A 17,658-nucleotide genomic window follows, 5' to 3' on the forward strand; every position below is an offset into this window, starting at 1 on the left:
CCAACTCCTTCTAGCCTGAGCCCAGAATGTGGACACAGCCTTCCTGATGGGTAGCCTCAAAATGAGGGAAACATCATTCTCAATAATGTCAGTCTCCCAAATTACCAAGGCATTCCCAAGATCAAGATAGTGTTTCCCAAAATTTCTGTAGATAAGACTGGAGGGTTCTGGATAATTGTAAAACAAGAAGGCAAGCAGGATAAGCCATTTCTCCACTTAACGACTACAATCCAGTGAAGTGTAGTTGCCAGACAAACAGCGAGTTCATTATGAGCCAAGATGATTTCCTGGGATTTGGCTGTTTGAGTGGTCTGGGTTTTTAAGTGTGAAGAATCAGATTTTCATTGGAAACTGAAGGTGAGTATTGAAGTTGGATGTAAGCCTCAGAGATAGAGAGCAAGTTTTTACACTAGCAAGGACAGTTAAGAGTATGAACGAACAGGATGGAAGGCTCAAGGCATTGCAAAGGCCCTTCCCCTTCCATATCTGCTTCAGTCTGTTCACCTCCTTACTCTTCTTGCTGCGAATTCTGCCCAGTGGTGCAAATGGAGGTGGCCCCCTAGAAGCCCCCTTCCTCCAGCTTGTTACCTTTCATAGGAAGGATGTGGCCTTGGAATTAAGAGTCCAGTTCAGCAATATGTTGAGCCTAGTCAGATATGTTTTGGTTCCTTTGCATTTTTCCAGGATGGAGCTTTCAGGAAGAACAAGCAATACCAGCAGAACATTCCCAACTGAGTAGATACCATGGAGAAAGATAGGTTCTCTGTCAAGCTGGATGGAAAGGAGTTTTCTCCAGAGAAACTCAAGATCAAGGTGCTAGGAGATGTGATTGTGGTACCTGGCAAGCATGAAGAACGCCAGGCAGGAGACTTTGCCATCTCATGACTCCACCCCCCATCCAAAAGCCTTCAGGACAAGGAGGGGCCTGGCTTTATCTCCACGGAGCTACATGAAATACTGGATCCCAGCTGAAATGGACCCTCTCATCCCACCCCCGACGACGACGACGGCAATGACCCTGTCCCTCTGATGGGATCCTCACTCTGAATGGGCCAAGGAAACAGACCTCTGGCCCTGGACACACCATTCCCATCACCCGTGAAGAGAAGCCTACTGACACTGCAGGCCCAGAGAAGCCCTTTCTCTAAATTCATTTTTTAAAAATAAAAGTTCTCCACTTGTGAACGAAAATCTCGTGACTAGTGCTCAAGCTTCTCAATGCCAAGGGCAAGCCCAAATTATTAAGCTAGTAAAATACCATTCAGCAGCAGAATGCTTATTTTTGTGTTTGAATAATCACTCTAGGATTTTTGCCACAGATACACAGCTCGCTGTGAGAATGGCAAAATAAGGTTTGACTCCCACTCCACAAGCTTGCTATAATCTTCCTGTCTCCATGCACTCGCCTAACACCTGTGAGTTGTCATGTCCCCGTCTGCCTGTAAGAAACCCGAATTACTCACTAGTGGCTGTTCACATGCCTACTATTTTAGTCCCATAATACAAATGAGACCTGCAATCAGGGAAATCTTGTTCTTCAAATGTATAGAGTAGGCCCTCTGTGTTTATCAGGACATAATCAGTAATACAATTGCATTTAAGAACAAGATCTGAAGTTTCCACATCATTCAAATCTACTTAGTGATGTCACCCAAAAGGATTGAAGTCTGGAGACAACAGCCCCACCACTTGGATCTGTCTTTCCCAAAATCATCTAAGCAAGGAGATGCAAGAATGTAGCAGCAGGGGCTGGGAAGTTGGCTCAGTGGTAGAGCGCTTGCCTTGCATGCCTGAGGCCCTGGGTTCAATTCCTCAGCACCACATAAGCAAAAAGAAAAAAGCCGGAAGTGGCGCTGTGGCTCAAGTGGTAGAGCACTAGCCTTGAGCTGAAGGGCTGAGGGACAGTGCTCAGGCCCAGAGTTCAGGCCCCACAACCGGACCAAAAAAAAAAAGAATGTAGCAGCAAAACTTTAGCAGCCAGGGTATACTTCCAGAACCCAGGGCTAAAAGGTAACTTTCTGTGGATGTGGCACTCTTTGTTCCAGCCCTCAAAGACAGAAGAGCCAGTCACCGATTCAGATGAAAAGCGAACACTCCACCCCTAGCCAACTGCCATCATGCACTGAGTATAGGTCTAGACCATTGAGTGTGGCTAGCCAGTGTTTTATATTTGTAAGACATCAGTAAAAAGGTTTCAGCTCCAGTTCACATCATTACAGGCAATTGCCAGCATTTGTCTATTACCTACTCATCTGTATGCACTTCATTGTTATACAGCATCTCCCAACACTTTATAAGACTTACGCTTAGGACCAATATACTGTTGTGATTGCTGCTTGATGGATTTACTATAATTTACCATATAGGCATTTACCATTCTTAAGAGTGTATTCTATAGCATCACATCCTCCCTTTGCTTAATTTACCTTTGCCCAGTTGAGATTTTTTAAATGTAGTTCCCAAGCCAAACTTTGAATTTACAATACTTAAAATTCTCAATAAAGATCAAGTTGCTCTTAAGGTCACAACTAACATCCAACACAAAATGTCCACTCAGAGTAAAGAAGTTTATCTGCTTAGTGTGCACCACCAAATAGAGGGGGCAGGGCAGAGAGAAGGCCAAGTGATGTGCCCAGGTTTCTGTGAGTATGCCATCCTGCTCATTAGCCATATCTCCACCAGGAGACAGAATCACCTGTGTTTCTAAAGGATCTGAGCTTAGTAATACAGTAGTTCACACGGGATGAAGACTCTCCTAGAAGAAGGAACTGTGTTTGAAATATCAAACACTGCCATCCTCAAATCCATCCAAAAGATCGTTCTTCCCCCTACCCCTCCAGAGCACTTAGCCCATTCCTTCCTTTTCCGGTTGGCATTTAGCTCAAAGGAGTTCTTTGGTGCCACTTAGTGGCCATGAGGTAAAACAGCCGCAAAAATGGAGACTGGAAACCCTTAGAAGTTTGCATTTCTTCCCCATGAAGATCCTGTGGACAGTAGAACTTCCTGGTGGAATGTTACAGATCTAGCAGCCAAAGTCATCTTGACTCATCTACATGCACTGTAACAGCTACTTTACCACCAGACCTCTATCTGATCTAATGTCTGTAGGTGAAGCCACTTTTGAAACCTAAAAGCTAGTCTAGCGTACCATGTGAAATCTATAGAAGAGATTTTTCCTCTGCTATTAAACTCACCTACTTGATGCCTCCATCACTGTATTTATGACTTTGTCCTGAAATTTCATCTCTTCTACGCTGGAACATTTCCAGGGTAACCTGAAATCCATGTTCCCTGGCTATAAGCACTCCTATCTGGCTAACAAACTCTTTGAGCCAAGAGCTGTATTATGCATCAACACATCCAATCTAAAAAAGCCTATGGCATCTAGTGGAAATTCAACTTCAAAGCTCTTTTACAACTCAGTCTCCCCAGCAGAGGGGCACAGACAGCACCCCATTAGAAGGAAGTAACTGGAGTACCATTGCATCAGCCAGGCCTCAACCTCTGAAAGCAGAGCCTCTTAGTAACAGATCACCAGGGTCCCTTGAGCTAGGCAAGGCCCTCCCATGGCAGTCAAGAGAAATGAGCCTTGGGCCCGCTGCACACAGGGCTGCCCCCTCTCGAGGCAACTCTCTTGCCAAGTTGTGATTTGAGGAACAATCATTGTATAAGATTAGAGCTGTAAGGAGCAAGGAGTCACTGATATGGAAAACACCCATTGTAAGACAGTCTTTGAAGACAAACCAAAGCCACTTCTTCAGATGGTTTCCTCGTGTCCTCAGCCTAAAATCAAGTGTTTATATGTCCATGTATCCTCATGTTCCAAGAGTCCATGTAAGACACCAGTGTGGCTCACAACTGTCTGTATGTTTAATGTACACAAAAATATGGAGTAGATTGCAACACAGTGCTCTCATAGGGATCATGTCATTCTGAAATCTTACAACCCACCCCACAGAGATCATGGGAGCCACCTGGTCCCAGTGCACACTCCATGAGACTGCCTGGGCTTTCTGCTGGAAGACATTAAGTTACTAGTTTTGAACGGGAAGATGCAAAACTGAATGCAGAATTTGTACCTGAAATGGCACACTCCACAGAAGACAATTCTCCAGAAGGTCCGGCACCACCAGACCTGGCAACAGCTTCCTCTCAAGTGCCATCCTAGACCACTCAACAGCTACTCAGCTTCAAAAATACACCTGGGAATGTTCATTGTACCAGCTATATATCCTTCCTTGCCACTGGTTTAGTCTACATAGCTTAGAGCCCACACTTCTAGTAAAGTGGGGAAATACAAAGAACCACCCCCATCATGTATGCATACATGCAGATGAGACATGCTGAGATCATGAAACCCCTTCTCTAGAAAGGTGCGTCGTCTTTGCCATGGGTGCTTGCCTTGCCATACAAGTACCCAGCCATCACGTTGAGCAGGGCTTGCAGGTCCCTTCTGGATGACTCCTGTGAGTAGAGTGGCTTGATGATCTGGCACCAACACCCCTGATTGGAGGATGTTTATCTTCAAAGGCCACTGAGCCTACCAGAAACAAAGCATCTGCTTATCATAGAAAATTTCCCACTTTCCCTGAATACACCAACCAGGTTATTCAGGTGAGATTTGGAGAAAGCTTTTGTTAAAGGTCGCGGAGCTGAAAGGCCTCATACATCTAAGCTGAAGGGATTTCGTGATTTATTCTTCAATCATAATCCCACTACTGGAAGTGCAGAGGAGACCTGGATTACCATAGATCACCTTGATGAAGCTAAGCTCATGAATCTTCAAGTTGAACTCAAGTTTTGTCCAACTACAAGTTCTTAGGACAGTCAGATTAGTATGTGAACTTATAAGCAATACAGAAGACTGTCTAAATCATGCCAGCATGTGACTGCAGAAATCTGGGTGTTAAGCTAGAGACCTGTGGCAGGGTGTGTGGGGGGTGTTCTACATTCAAATTACTATCCATAGGCCACCTGGACTGCCCTCCTTTCCTTTCACTTTACACAATTCTACCAGAGTACTCATATTCAGAAGGGCTTATGCATCAAGTTATGTAAGGAAAAGCAATCAACGGTGACTTCTTAGAAATCTCAGGGATCCAGGAAGATTTGTTCAGAAGTGATAAGGGAACCACATAGGAAGAAAGGGCTCACCTCACCCCAGCAGGCCGAGGGAACCTCCCCAGGTCTGCTCAGGCAGACCATAGAGCACAAAGTAACTTCAAGAGCCTTTAGCTGAGCACAGTCCATTTTCAAGGATGATGGAAAGAGCATGGCCCTCCCTTCCTGATGTCCCTCATATCAATAGTCACCTTCCTATTCAGAGAGAATCCCAGGATATAAAGCATTGCATTTAGATATGTCTTGATATAGAGGCATCCCAATGCCCACACACCTGTAAACATTCATAAAGTGATCTTAAACATTCGTAAAATGATCATAGTCCTCAACAGGATGATGAGGATAAGTTTGTCTTCATTCCAGAGGCACACCCTATAACACAGTCTCCTACCTTGAGCCCCTCACATAGCAGAAGACAACTCTGACATTGGCCAGGCAAGAAGTACAGGTTCACGCCACAGCCATCTCAAACAGCAAATGGTTTTCATATCCCAGAAGGACCCCACTTCCACAAGGAATACCTACACCCTAATGGAGCATTTCCAGGAAGCTCAGACTGTGGCTGGTGGACTCACAGCCAGAGTGCCACCAGAACTCTTTCTCGTTGTGCAGCATACAACTATGGCTGAATTCTAGAGATTATCTTTTTAAATAAAGATATCAGATTATCTTTTTAAATAAAGATATCAGATTATCTTTTTAAATAAAGATATGAAAGAGCCCAACAGAAGCCTTAGTGCATTCAAGGTCACAAGTCCCTATTGGACATGAAGCAAACTTAAAACCAAAGTTGTCTTAATCACAAGTCCTGCAGACTATGAACAACACAGAAGAAAACAAGGTATTCAGTAGGGAGAATTAATAGACTCAAGGCTGCTGTGAAGAACACTCTTCCTGGAGTTATCATCATGGAAATTCCACATGTGAATTTACCTTTGAAGATGACCCACGTGGAAGCTTAGGAATCCGTTTGCCTGGCAGCGATTGCCGAGTTGACTTGATCCCCTCAGTGGTATTGGTTATGACACAAAGCACGGCCAGCCTGACTTGGGAACTAAGGACTCCCTCATTCCCTGGTTGGATTTTCCCAGCTTCATCTCCAGAGTAAAACAAAATCTTGAGACTTTAGAGCTAAATCACCTCTGTCAAAATGTTACTCTCAGAGAAGAACGTAGGTTTTATACCTCCTAGCTATTTCTATTAGTGCTAATAATATTAGCATTATTTCTTCTGGCTTCTCTGCTGCCCATCAGGAGAAGTAGTGCTAACAGTATTACTTCTTTTAGTCCAACAATGCAAGATATCAGAGCCAGAAAAATCATCTCCAGGAAAGTCAGGGCTGATTCCAGAAAGAGGATGAAGTCCATTAAGACTACTCGGCCACCATATTTGGATTCAAACTGAGACAGCCAGAGAAAGGACTTTGTTCCACACAAAGCAAGGGACCACACTGAAGAGAAGACCAAATGCCAGAGATCCAAGAACATGAATGTGAGCACCTAGGGGCAAGAATGTGGTGAATCAGCCTACAATACACACTCGGCCCATGTCACAGACACATTAAACTCCATAGGGATCAATGGAATGAATCCAGCCCCTGATCAGGGGTAGTTGGAAACTTCACCTGGACCATTCCCAATACTTCAGCTTTCAAATGACACCTATGTGTCCACATACTGGAGTATTAGGCTTATCAAGATCAAAGGATGACCTAAGCTATGTCCATCAGAAGCTGAGAGATCATCTCAGCCCTGCTAGAGATTACCAAACACCTCAACACAGCTGTATGGTCTATCAAAGTGCTAGGTTATACAACTTGCATTCATCAAGAATTGTATTCCCAAGAATTGTAATTGGATGCCCCATACCACTGGTTAGTAATGGCTCATTTATCTTCTCCTGTCTTTGCTATTTAGGAAGGAAATAATTCCTCACCAAGGAGTATTAATGGCTCAAATTAAGATGGAGATCATTTTTTTAAGTTTCAAGAACAAAAAAAATGACACCTTGCAAAACTATTAAACTATTTCAAATCTTATTGCTCAACATAGCTAATATATAGCAATGTGAAACAGTATTTGACATATAAACCTTAAAATGATCATAACTCAATGAAGAAATAGTTTATGATATTGCAGAAGTAATATGCAAAACTTAAGTCTTGCAGGAATGTGTTAGAAAACCATTCTCTTTATGTCCAATAGATTGTGTGATCAAAAGACACCAGGTCTTATTTAGAGGAGGGTTTGGGAGAGAGAAAGAATTCCAAGATGGTTTAAATGATAGAGAACAGGTAGGATACTATGAAACTATCAAAGGACCTATGGAAAGGAGAATACCTGGTATATTTGTGCTTTTTTGTTCTTGCTTGTGTGTTTGAGGTTAATACTGAGCTTCCCCTTCAAAAATCTTAAACAACTCAAGTCCCATTGGAGTAGTCTCCAAGTTCATCTCAGCTCTGCTAGAGATGACCAAACACCTCATCACAGTTGTAGGCAAAGTCATAGACATCTGCCAACACCTTCCACTGATGCTTGTCTGAGCTAGGTAGTTGAGTTGGGCCTACCAAAGGGTAAGCAGGAAGGCACCCACCTCCTCAGTCTGTCCTAAGCATCCTAAAGGAGGCATGGTAATGAAAGCAGGCTCTCCTAAAATTCACGGGTGCTAAAGAGCCAGGATGCCATGAAAGCTTTTCCCCCCGAGGATTACAGGTTGTTCAAATCCAAGTGAAACTTAGATGGCTTATAGACTTCAGATCCTATTTCAGTAATTGAATAGATGGATATATATATATATATATATTATATATATATAATATATATAATATATATATATATGTAACACCACAATGGTTGACATATTAAAAATATTTTCATGTGTGGAAATCTAAACTGATGGCCTTTTTCCCATTAACACCCATTGGTACAGGGAGTTTCATGTTGGTATGTCCATCTATGCATACGATTGTATCTTGATCAGACTCATTCCCTCCATCACTGTCCCTCAGCCCTCCATAACACTCTCAGCAAGCTTAATTTATCCATTTTCACATGTGTACGTTAAGCATTTTGACAATACCATCCCCACCAACTAGTAATCACGCCCCTGACAGGACCCATTTTACATTCCTGTTAGTCTATGATAAGTGTTCAAAGAGATGCTCCTGTGATATTTCACACATGCATGCACAATATTTTAATCTGATTGACCTTCACTCCCCCTTTCCTGCTTTCAGCAATTCTCATTTGCTCTCTTTACTCACAGATAAAATGTATTTCTCATCCCCTCAACAGCCCCCAAATTACAAATATGTCTCATAGACACATATGTTGCATGCCTTCCTATGTATGTTAACATTTATGTTTCTTAGGTCCAGCATCCACATATGCAAGAAAACATGTGTCCTTTGTCCTCTGGCTTACTTCCCCTAACAGAAGTATCCTGAGTGCCACCCATTTTTCTACAAGTGACATAGATTCATTCTTCTTAATGGCTGAAGAACACTCCAAAGTTCTTAATTTGCCACTTGGATTAAGCAGTGAAGAGCTGAAGTACTGTCTTACAATATTTATATTAGATCAACTCATGGCAGGTGAGATAAAGTGAAGCCAACGACGATGATTTTAGATATTATTCCCTCACCTAGTTGTGATAGAATGCATGATAGCTAAACAACACCTCATCCACGAAGACAATGAATTAGCCATGTTTTGACCCCTGTATTCAATTCCCATGGTGGTCATGAGAAGAGATCCGTTTAAGTACACACAAGTGACCAGAGTGTATGTTTAAAAAAAAAAAAAAAAAACACAGCCTCCCAGCAAGAGAGGGAAAGAAGATCACAGGGACAAACAGGGAGTCCCTGGCCGAAGTGGGTAGTGCATCTCCTATTAAAAGAAATCTAGCAACTGGGAATGTCATTAGAGTGAGGAGGCTGTCACGAACCATCTCTCTTGAAGCACTTGCTTTCATGCAGACAGGATACTGTCTTCAGTGGAATTGTTGAGAAACAGAAAGAGCCATGCCCAGAAGTTCCGAACCATGTTATCCATAGCATTTCACTGAGATTTACAAAACAGACCCCAAAAGGTGATCCAGCTCTCACCTAATATGGCGAGGTGTCCATCCCACCAAGCCTGCCTGCAACGATATACCACAGGCTTCCTCAAACTCTAGAAACTATCTATACAAACAACCTAATACTACAACGTGTTCATCACACCAAGAATGCTGGAACTCATACACAATAGGCTTCCTCATTGTATGTGAGATCAGAAATGTCATGAACATGGGACTTGTGAGATCGAGAAAGGTTCGTGTGTTCCAGGGCACTGCCTGTCAGCAGAGGGACAGCGTTATCTGCTAGACTGCGCACGAGTGGGCTGGGGAAACTCAGGCACCAGGTACATTGATCAGTAGAGGTAGGAAGCTGGGAGAAGCTTACAAACCCCATGCCTTCACCCAGAGAAGTCCCTGTGAAGCTCAGACCCACATAAGAGTGCAAAAGGAGGGAACTCAGACAAGAATTTTACAAGGAAATGGAGGTTTCCAGCAGATACAATCTATTTCATTAGCAAGCTTGGATCCTCAGCACACACAGCCAAGGGGTTCAAGCCAACAAAGCCATAAACAAAGCCTTGCCACCTCCCTAGGCCCTTCTGTACACTCCAACTTGCCTTGATGTGAAGTCCATTACAGCCAGGAAGGTAGAACACACAGTTTAAACTTGTCCCTGCCTGTTCTCTAGAACACTGCTGTGAAAGCTATGGGACCTCTATCATTTTAGTTGAGAGTCCACACTGGACAAACCCTCATGCTTCCCCTTCCCCCAGCTCATGCCAACTCTTCTCCAGTATCTGAGGGATTCTGCCTCAGCAAGTCTGCACACATGCTGTATCAGGCTGCAGGGAAGAAAAACAGGCATAAATCTGAAAGTTCAGGTAGAATTCCAACCTAGTCCACAACCACCTCCAAACCATTCCCCTGTAGCAGATGGGCACCTCTGCCTGAATAGAAATGGCGAAAGTCATCGAGGAATTCATCTCATCCTTTGGTTGCAGTTTTTCCTGCTTTGTGGAGAACATGCTCAGAAATCCCTTGAACTCCCTGGAGTAGATGCCAATGTTATATATACACACTCAAAAAATAGTGCATGTAACTGCTCCGTGATCAGATTCTCTATGTAGAATCAAAGGCCAAGGGTCCTAGCGGTAGAAAGTGATGTGTGAGCAGGGTAAACTCATGCAGAATACATCTCTATTACTGGATGGTCATTGTTAAAGTTCAAGATGTAAGAAGCCTATCAAAATGTCACCCTGACCTAAGCAGATGGTGCCAACAGGAGCTGTATCCCCTCTTCAGATGCTGTCATGGTAGCTCACGCCAAGGACTGGCAGCAAAATGGTCTAGAAAAGCTGAGAGAAACAGTGGACACATTAGTGTTCAGAAACATATCCAATCATGTGACCTTCCACAAGGAAAGTGTTAGACTGAAGGACCAACTGCTTCTCTGTACCTACATTAGACACAGCACTCTGGTTCACCCGTTAGGATGAGGATCAACTCATGTGATCGCTGCTAAGCTAAGAATATAAGAAGGGATGGGAGGCCCTATGTTCAGAGCTAAAGGTTCCCTGCATCACAGAAATTAAAGATGGCCCTGAAGGCACCTCCTCACACTCAGAGAATACACACTTATCTGATAACCTGAACGATTTTTCTCCTGTGCCCGTCTTCATTTAAACATGAAAAATGCCCTCAAAAATTAATCCATGGAAACCGTAATACCATAAAAATCAGCTTTCCAACCCCAAGAATAACACTGCTCCCAACCTTCTCACATGCAGTCATTGAGCCAACCAGATGACATTGTTAATGGGACACTCAAATGTCTCTGCAAGTGTCCAGACAGAGGCCTGGCCTGCTCATAGACCACGTTGTTCCTGACCATACATAATAAGTCCCAAGCTATCAGCCTGGGGCAGTCCCCTCTGAGGGCTCCAAGGTATCACAACTGGAAAATTCAGGGCAGCGGACAGCAGTCTACCTGCGTTCAGTCTGAAATGCCTACTTGAAAGACTCAGAACCATATGCTGGGTGCCTGAAAGGCTCAAACAACTGTCTCAGCAAAGATACCAAGGTGCCAGAGTGGATAACCCTTCATCCAGGACCAAGGTCAAACATCTCTAGATGAAATGCATGTCCAAAAAGATATCTTGGGCAGAAAATTTTTAAATGAATAACATAGTTTCCAGGCTTTCTAAGATAATGACTGGTGAGAAATGATACCATGGAAGGAAAAGGGAGAAGCTCAGGTCCTCCTATCTTTTACCTCATCTTGGTAAATGTCTAAGATGCCACACTTTGCCATCAACTTTTCCAAGAGCAGAGGACATGCCCACTCCCCCTGGGAGGAGTGGCGACTAGGCCAAGTCTGTTGCATTTAGTACATAGTCCAAAGGGAGAGAGAGCCATCTCAGAGGAGACCTTCGTACAGATGTGGCTCACCGAGGACTCTCTAGATATCAGGGTCATATGCTCCCTCCTTCTCTGGGATCTGCCAGGTCTACAGAGGAAGAAAACATTTCCTCAGTGCTGCTCTAGTCTCCTATATCAATCTTTGGGGTCACATTCAATAGTTCTATATTCCCAACTACCCGGGTGATAAAAATAGAAGGATCATAATGTGGGGCCAATCCAGGCAATAATACAAGAACTCTTGATTCTTCTCCAGAACCAAACTCTCAGCCTTCCCAGAAATCCCTTTCCTCTCCCAAGGGTGGCTCAGGAGCTTCCATCATTGGGTTGTATCGTTATCCCCTCTCCACCAGGGCCCTCTCCAGCTGTGATGAACACCTGGAGATTGAGTTGCCTAGTTCAGAATCTCAGCAAGAGAACTCCACAGGGAGGCAGCACGTGGCAACAGAATCTTTCCCATTTTTATAGTCAAAAGTAATTGGTACACAACAACATTAAGAGTCATTACCCTTACAAAAAGTTTTACAGGTTACTCTGGATCCGACTAAAACAATCAGAGTCAAGTATTCTCCATCTGGAACTGAGAGTGCCTTCAAGATAATGGTCTCTGAGGACAGAAATAACCAATATCTGCTTTAGCCACGCTTACAGCAGCACAGACTCATGAGGGGGGTAGAAAATCATGAACAAACCTACCTACTAAGATAACACAGGACTTAAATCACTTCTGCCACCTTAACCTAGGCTCTCGCCTCTACTTTTTCCTGGATGCAGACACATCTTCTCCATCATTATCTACTTTCCATTCAAGTACCCCCTGTACTTCAGGAAAAAGGAAGTCATCTTTCCACCACCACCAACCTCCCACCCCCCCCCACCAGGCTGAGGAAGACCTCTCCCAGTCAGAAAATGAAAGCTAAGTTCCAGAACACTTGCTCATAGACATTTTTTGGATATCACACCACCTATTTCCACAGGCCTGCTAGAAGATTGTTGAAGTCAGAAGTGCTCACCACCTGTTCACCAATGATCACCCAAAGACGACCTCTTCTCCAAGAATCACTCAGTGTCATCTCTGCTGAGTGAAAACTGGAGTCATTCCACAGAAAAGCACAAAGCAGGGCAGACCTATGGCCATGCACTTTCGGTTCAATGAATAGTGGGCACTGCAGCCATCACCTGAGAGTACCACCCTAGCTCAATACACAAGGAAGGACCCGGCACAAATGGCCCCATTAGAGGAAAACAGCCCAGCTGCCAGACTCAAGAAAAGAACTGGGCCCTAACTCCAAGCACGTCACAGAAAATTCAAAACTGGATTCCCACGCTCCTACTGGGCAGACCCAGCATCCCCACAATCTACCCCACAGCTGGTCCACGCTGGCTTACCTAGCCCAGGTCAGTGGGAATCCCAGTGGTGCTACGGACATTTTTCACACACTGAGCAAGGTCAAGAGCACTTGCTGGTTTGAATGTAGAGAAGCAACATTTAGTTACAGATCCCACAATACAGTCAATTGTACAAAACCTCTCCCCATGAAGCTAGAGAAACAACCCATCACAACGAACGAAGGAGGAAGTAATTTTCCGCTGAAACACAAAAGGATGGATTCTATCATGAAGCAGTAAGCAGAGTCTCTGCCACCACCTTTCTTCACATTCTAATTCGAGGAATCTATATTAGATATCTAATGAGAAGTAAAGCAGAGAAATATAAAGAAAAATTGTTCTCCCTTCACATTGATTTACAAATTTAAACGAGATAGCTCTTAAGCAACTGGAGCAAGGTTAAGGACAACATTGCCTGCTGATCTGTCCTCGGCTTAGAAGGGCCCAGTGTTTGGGACAGCCCCTGCCATCCTATGACCTTACAGGTGCTGGGGGATCTATGTGGAGCATACAAATCACCCCAACACCAGAAAGTAATGGATGCCAAATCCTCTTGTTTCTTTAAGAACAAAGAGAATGAGTTCATCAGTGCACTTTTGAGGGCCTGTCTGAACTTTAGGAGGAGAGGATGTTTCTCAAAGCTTCTCAGAGAAACTTCGAAGGGAAGGGATTGCTAGAGACCTAGAGTAGCCTGGCGTCATTGAGTTTCAAAATGGAGAAGTATCCTCCTGCCACTGTTGCCTCAATTCTTCTCACGTGCAGTGTAGGAGCTGCACTTTGAAGAGAACTCTTACAATCACAGCAGTAGAAGTAGATGAAAGAAGTTAACCAAAAGCAACTTACAAAGTGGCTGTTCAGAAATATCCCACGGTATTTTGAGAACAAACATAGTAATAGGCTCCATAAATTGTCTAGCCTTCTAGATCTGCCGCCTGTGCTGAGTACTTCCAATGGATGCAGTCGTCCAAATGCTTCACTGATAACCTATTTAATGTCATTACAAAGAGTATCTCCCAACTGCAGCAGATTATGAACCTATCAACAGGATTAAAAGTAGAAGCACACCAATTCAGCAATCCAGCAAATGGCAAAGTCAGTTTGGGGAAAAGCCTGTTCAGACCTGCAGCCGTGCCCTTTGGCTTAGTGAGGTCACCTAATCTATACTAAGGATACATCGGTTCTCAGGTGATACAAGTGTGTCACATTCTTTGCTGGTGTCTTTGAGGCTCTTCAGTCTTCTATACCACTGTAAGGAGATCTTCCAGATGAGGTCAGAGCTGCAAACATTAATGAGGTGAGCATTCCTTGTTACATATAAAAGCAAGGATTTGGTTTCCAGCTCCGTTCACAGACAGAGCCTTCTATTCCATGAGGATTTGGTTGTCAGTGCTGAATGACTCACATTATGGTGCAGAAATGTCTGCAAGGATCGGTCTACATAGATCCAATTTACAGGATCTGAGATGGCCAAGAGGTTTGTGGAGTCGTAGGTACCCCTTATTCATTTAGCAATGTGTAGGAATGAGATAGAGATACAGATGGCTAAAGACTGATGGAGAGCTACTCACCAGACACGCTCTCAGCCTCATGCCTCTCACACATGCTGAATCTGGTTACAGCAGTTGTTGGCCACTATACAAGTCCACCTCAGGTCACTATTGATTATGCCCATAGGGCATAGATTAAAAGTTAAAGGTCAGAGAGTATGGATGTCTGAACACTAACATTTTAATTCCACTGAGTGAGGCTATTTTTGCCCAGACTTCACTGTTATAAGCTCAAAATTCTCACCATTTTCTTCACAAGTTTGAAGTCAAATCTGGATATTACTCACATGGCCCCATCTACTACCTGTCTTGGAGAAGACCTTTCTTCAGTGCTATGGAGAGACTCAGGAGGGGCAGCCTGTAGCTTTGCCAAATAAGCAGACTCAACAAGCCCCTTCTACAGCACCTGGTCACCAGATAGCACACACGAGACTCAGTTCAGCATGGAGCAGGGAGTAGGAGCACCTGGACATCCTGCTGTGTCAAGTCAACACATCCCACTCTCTTGGGTTGCAGAGAACGGGGTAAAACAGTATTAGGTAGCTCCTGAAGCCACCTCCTGCTTTATATATTCAAAATTCACGCATATAAGTATTAACCTATCCTTAATTGTCTAAAGTAACTCCCACATGGCCTGGAAATCAAAGTGTCACTATACTGCCCAACCTAGCCTGGAGCTATGGGCTCGAAACATCCTCCTGCCTGGGGCTCCCAAGTAGCTGGAAGTACCCATCCGCAGCCATCACACATCCAACCTGGCAGACCTTCATCTACATTCCACTGAATAATCAGAGAGGCTCTCCTCTGTCTAGGACCCATAGAGTCACCAGGATTATAAGGAATACATTTTTTTTTTCAGGAACAGAAGACACAGCGTTAAGTTTTTGATGTAGTCACTTCTGAAGCATTACTGACCCCTAAGGGGACTTGCAAAGTTCTAAACAAAAAATCTGGCTGCTGAAATGATGCATCCTGTCACCTTGCCCACAGAGCAGCATACATATAGAAGCACAAGGAAACCTGCAGAGGCTGAGACGCTGCCTGTGGCTGCTTCCACCATCACATGCTCATGACTTCTTGTTTAGGGCCAAGGGCCAGGACGGACAACTGGTAGATATCAACCCAGACTTGCTCTTGGGTTCTGGAGCCGAGTGCTTCACTGCACCAAAGGGAAGAAAACTGAGAATTCAGAGATCGGGAAATCCTAGTGACAGGCATCCTAGGTAAGATGCCAGTTCCCAGCCCATGATAAATACTACACATTCAGTCACCACCCACAGGATTTGTGCAGAGGAAATTACATGGTTAAAATGTGAAGAACTTCCCCCTGAACAACACAAGGTCCCTGGGCTCAGTAAGAACATATTTTGAGACAAATTTAGAATATTGTAATGAAGTAACCTTGAGACCACCTAGAATCATCAGAGCAGAAAAATGGTGACAATGGCCACGTTTATAGAGAATGTGAGTATTCTCTACAAATGCACACCTCTTTGAACTAGAGTTCTAGCCAAGTAGTTTGACAACTTATTCCTTATGAAGTCAAGACAGACTTCTAGTCCAAACACTTCTCAGTGTTAGACTTGGCCTAATAATACAAGTGGAGAATGTGGTTTTAGAATATGCTTTTTGTCCTTCAACTATAGCAGTCAATGGGACTGGAGTATTCTCGGGCCTGGTCTCGCTACAAGGTACTAGATCTCCTGGAATTCTGGGCTCAAAGCAATCCTCCTGAAGAATTAAGTTCTTCCTACTGGAGGCCACAAATCCAACTGAACTTCCAGGTGCTTAAAGACATTATTCAATACTAAAATTTTTCAACCATAAAATTTGCAGATTGCCTCTCCCTGGGCATTCCCAAAACAGTGAGATACATGTCATTTATAAATCAATACTTTAAAATCATGTGATGATAGAGACTGAAAAACTTTAGCCACCCTTTTGCCTTAGGATTGACGTTCATACAAAGACATAATAAGAGCACCAGACAGACAAGGATAAAAACAGGAGGCAGCTGAACTGATAGTGTCCAACTGGCCAACATGGCTGTGGATTTATGAAGCCAAAGACATGAAGCAGCTCCTTCCACTTGAGGTCATCACAAAATCAGATGCATATGTCTTCTAGATAACTTTTCCAGAGGCTATACATAGGGCAGGATCAAATGCTACCTTTATATTCAATCCTGGGAAGTGTTAAAGTGAGTAGGCACTTAGGAAGTCAAATAGTCTCCTTAGCATTCCTGGTGCCAATAGTGGAATGTCCAAAAGGGGCATCAGTCATTCAAATGGGACATAGGTCAAAGATAGGAAGAGCATCACATTACAACACTATGTACTAAATTCTGCTCTGCTTAGGAAGCCAGGTGTGTGTACAGAGTCATTCGCTGCATCATCTGTGACATGATAGTACTAGGAGATCCATATGCATACTCCTGGTCACCTGGGAGTTAGGAATTGCAACCCAGTCATCTATGTGTGCCCAAGAGCAAAGACTTTGGGTCTACTGGTGAGGCTGTCATTCGAGGTCATTATGCATGACCTTCACTGGGGAGATGGCACAGCTTCTAGATGTCCTGAGAAATCTCTCCAGGAACACGTTGGAGACCTAAAGCAACCTAGAATCCTGAAACTAGCAGCTTCATTCACACAACTCTGAGAAGAATCGGGGCAACAAGTTGGATAGCATATTCCGAGTTGAGACAGAGAAGAGCTCCAAAATTAAGGATGGAAGCTAAAGAGCACCGAAAGAACAAACTAAGTCAGGAAAGCAACTCAAGGTCTGACTGGATTCTCAACAGGCTTTTCATCTCACTACAAGAATTCATTCCTCAGTCATAGACTGTTGTTGGTTGTCAGCTGCAAGAACTATTAGTCGAGGGAAAACCCATCTTTATTGCACGTTGAAAAACTAAGATTTTATCATTCTTATATAATCCTGGCTACACAAGAAGCAAGGGTTGGAGGACTGCTGATCAAGACCAATCCCAGGCAAAATTTTGAGACACTATCTGGAAGACAAAAAGCCACATGTCCAGCCCGGATACCTATAGGGTAGTAAAGTGATTCCCTAGCAAGCATGAAGCCCTGAGCTGCTGTAACCTGATACAGATCCCAGGCTTGGG

General features: G+C 43.8%; 1 pseudogene; it reads left to right on the forward strand.

Moving 5' to 3' along the window:
- The first annotated feature begins 744 nt into the window (after positions 1-744).
- LOC122097899 lies at positions 745-1,148 on the forward strand (annotated as a pseudogene).
- The last annotated feature ends 16,510 nt before the right edge of the window (positions 1,149-17,658 follow it).

Source organism: Dipodomys spectabilis, unplaced genomic scaffold (genome assembly GCF_019054845.1).
Source record: "Dipodomys spectabilis isolate Male_0828 unplaced genomic scaffold, ASM1905484v1 ptg000438l, whole genome shotgun sequence".
NCBI classification, from domain to species: Eukaryota; Metazoa; Chordata; class Mammalia; order Rodentia; family Heteromyidae; genus Dipodomys; species Dipodomys spectabilis.